A 4,111-nucleotide genomic window follows, 5' to 3' on the forward strand; every position below is an offset into this window, starting at 1 on the left:
CCCCCTGTCACGCACAGTTTGTTGGCCAGGAGCAGCCCAGGTTCAATGTGGAGCGTGGATTGAGTGAATGAGGTGCTGCATTCCTGTCAATCAGTAGGTTCTCTTGAAGGGCCACGGGAGTGGGTCATCTCTATGGCTGCCGCTGATGTCTACCTGATACATTTAGCCAGTTTTAAAAACCACTTTTAACGTAAATTTTTTTCCATATTAAAGCAGTTTGACAAAGTCTTCTTCCCATATGGGGCAAAGATTCCAACAGAGATCAATAATCTACAACTTTTGTTGCTGTATATTCCTAAAATGTCTAAGAATCTAAATATTATTTTAATTAGAGAATGTGAAAGAAGTTAAAATATCATTTTTCATTATTTACCATTCCAATAATTGTAGGCAATCTAAATACACCATTAGATAGTGCTGTTATTTTGGTCTTATTTTTTATTTTCCCAAATGTGAGGTACTCCTCACTGACTGAAAAGTCCAAAATTGGTGACTGGATGTACCTGTTTCTGATCAGTCTGTCCTTTTGACCATTTTGATTTTGATCTCCAGCCAATTTGTTTTCAACTGAATCATCTTCCAAAAGGACCAGAAAAACTCCTAGCCTGGGAATCAGTTCATCTGTGGTCTAATTCTGCTTTGTTACGATGTAGCTGTGTGACCTTGCAGAAATTACTTCACCCCCTTGGACTTCAGTTTCCACATCTGGGAAATGAGTTTATTAGATTAGATAATCTCTAGGCTTCATCTAGCCTATGAAATATTGCACTTGAAGTTGGAGGTTATGGATAAAATATTTTCTAGATTTGTTATCAAAAACTAAAATAAAGACACGGAAGCTATATTTAGGAAATGTGTGGACAGCACACATGTTGGAAAATGCAATTAATATTTAAAATAATCTTTCAGGCCTGAGGGATAGGTTATTTTCTACAAAATAAACTTTAATAATGATAGGGTGGATTGTTTTTTTTTTTTTTAATAAGCCTTTTATTTTAGAACAGTTTTAGATTTACAGATTTATGGTGAAGATAGTACAGAGTGCTTATTTGTTTTTGCCTTACACTTAAGTATAAAAATATCTGTGGCAATCGGTGTTGGGTGGGGTGGTGGTGGAAGGGGCTGAGATGGGGCTACTGGGGCAGAGTGTGGAATGAATTTAGGTATATTATGTCATGCAGTCCTGATACTATGTGACTTTCAAAAACGCCACAACAACCACCTAATGCACCTAATACCTACATTAATAGAGACCTACATTAATGATCCAGAATAAGGGAAGCACCACTCATATTGTCCTGTAACCTGGCTAAACATCACCTAGAGTTCTATTTTTGGTTCAGTCAACTGTGTTAGGAAAGGAACACTGAAATGTTTGCACAAGGTCTAAAGAAGAGAGAGTGGAGTAATGAAAGATTTTTAAATTATTATATAAGAGGAAATACTGACACTGCTCGAGAGGTTTAGCCTAAACAAGAGAAGACTTAGCAGAAACATGCAATGAATTATTTTTTAAATTACATATATTTTAAAAAACTAGGTAAACTGCTCATATAATTAAAAAATCAAAACAATAGAAAAGGTATCAATGCATCTACTTCTGTTTCTACTCTGTTTCCCCATCCTGTTTAGGTATGATTTTTTTATTCATTTCTTTTGAATCCTTCCACAGTGTTTCCTCAGGCAATTACAAGCAAATACACATATACAAAAGGAATCAAACTATGCATGTTATTTTGCACTTTGAATTTTTTTACTTAGTAATATATTTTGGAGATCTTTCCATATATGTATAAAGAAGGTGCCTCATTAAAAAAAATTATTTATTTATTTTAGAGAGAGTGAGAAAGCTAGCAGAGGAGGAACAGAGAGAGAGAGAGAGAGAGAGAGGGAGAGAGAGAGAGACAGAGAGAGAGAGAGAGGAGAATCCCAAGCAGGCTCTGCACTGTCAGTACAGAGCCTGACATGGGACTTGATCTAATGAACTGTGAGATCATGACCTAAGCTGAAATCATGAGTCTGACACTCACCCAACTGAGCCACCCAGGGAGCCTCATTTGTTTTAATTAGTTGTATAGAATTCCATCTGTGAAAGCACCACAGGTAACATAACCAGTTCCAAAGATCATTGCTTGAGTTCTTGCCCAGTTTCTGTTTGTATGATGTTGCCATTCATGAAAAAACAAGAAAAATGAGCAGCAATGCCTATTTTTTCACCTCAAAATCTTGCAGAGATATTTATAGGATAAATTCTTGGGAGTGGGGCCTCTGGGCCCAAACTTAACTATGCATTTTTAGTATCCAAAGATACTGCCTTATTGCTATCTATAAGGGTGGTCCCAGTTTGCACATTCAAGAGCAATGTATGCAAATACGTGTCTTCACAGCCTCACCCACACAGAGTGTGCTCAAACTTTTGGATTTTTGCCCACCTATTAGGTGAGAAATGGCATCTTAATGTAGTTTCAGTTTTCATGCATCTCTTTATGAATGTAGGTGAATATCCTTTCATATGATGGAGATACTTTTTCCCATGTAAACTCTCTGTTCATACCCTTTGCACAGTTTTGTACTGGAATATGTAGTGGTTGTTATTTCTATACCTCATCCTTTTGGCATTCACCTCTGCAAACTGAAAGCTGCTTGTATGAACACCTGTAATGCTTTGCCTGCAGGCTTTTTTTCGGCCACGTTGGCAAATGGGGTGAGAGTATATAGCAAAAGTTAGGAGAGCCAAAAGTTAATGCCCTAGAAGCTTCTTTTATCCAATAACAAACAGATTTGGTGCATAAAACCTCCATCTTCCCTTCCCCTCAATAGGGATAAATCTCAGGTACATTTAACACTGTCTTCCAGAGTTTCCCAGGGGAGTTGGGCCCACAATGGAAACCAGCTTGAAAATTCACACTTTATTCCTTCTCTGCTCTACTTTCTTACTCTATTCCTATACTTAATGATTTCATTTCCAAAGTAAACTGTGTGTAATGGAATCCTTGCCTCAGTGTCAGCTTCTGGAGGAACCCAAGCCTAACCATGTTGTTAGTCCTATCTTTGAGTGCTATTCTAAGTGTGGTCTGCAGATGGCGCCGGTTTGTGGCCTGGTTGTTAGCCATCTGATAAATTCAGAATTTGAGCTTAAAACTTTAGAAATTTTTATAGCAATATGATGTTGCCACAACATGTAAGCATGTGATTTTGTGTACACACACACACACACACACACACACACAGAGTCTGTGGTAAACTGGCAGAAAACAAAAACAAAAAATCTGGCCTTTACCTCAGATAGTTGGAGAGGCCCTAACTTTAAATGATGGTCCTAAGAACAATGGGTTGAAGTACAACTAGAAAAATTTTGGTTATGGGCACCTGGGTGGCTCAGTCAGTTAAGCCTCCGACTTCGGCTCAGGGTGTATGATCTCAGGGTCGGTGAGTTTGAGCCCCACATTGGGCTCTGTGCTGACAGGTTGGAGCCTGGAGCCAGCTTCGGATTCTGGCAGAACTCTTCCATTTCAATAGATTCTCCCACTCTGTCTGAATGGAATTTGAGCAGTCACTCTGTCATTCTTTTTCTTTGTTTTAAAATTTTTTAAGGAGTCTTTACTCTTTCTGTATGTTTTGTATTTTATTTGCTTTCTCTAGTTGTTTCATTTTCTTCTGTTTCTAACAAGAGACAGGGTTAGTAAAAATGGAACTAATATGCTGATTGTGTTCCTGAAAACCTGTTGACTGTCTAAAAATTATAGGGGAGGGGCGCCTCTGTGGCTCACTTGGTGAAGCATCCGACTTCGGCTCAGGCCATGATCTCACGGTTCACTGGTTCTAGCCTCACATTGGGCTCTGCGCTGATAGTGCAGAGCCTGGAGCCTGCTTCATGTTCTGTGTCTTTCTCTCTGCCCCCCCCTGCTTGTGTTCTCTCTCTCTCTCTCTCTCTCTCTCTCTCTCTCAAAAATAAATAAATAAACATAAAAATTATGGGGGAAAGTTTAGTTCTAGTTGATCCTGTTCTGAAAGTCTTTGGTGTATTGTGAGTTTCATCCAGTGACTGTTCGTAATTTACAGAACTGGGAAACTGGCAACTAGGTAATGGTACGGAATCTTTTTTTTTTTG

Source organism: Lynx canadensis, chromosome A2 (genome assembly GCF_007474595.2).
Source record: "Lynx canadensis isolate LIC74 chromosome A2, mLynCan4.pri.v2, whole genome shotgun sequence".
In the NCBI taxonomy this organism is placed as follows: Eukaryota; Metazoa; Chordata; class Mammalia; order Carnivora; family Felidae; genus Lynx; species Lynx canadensis.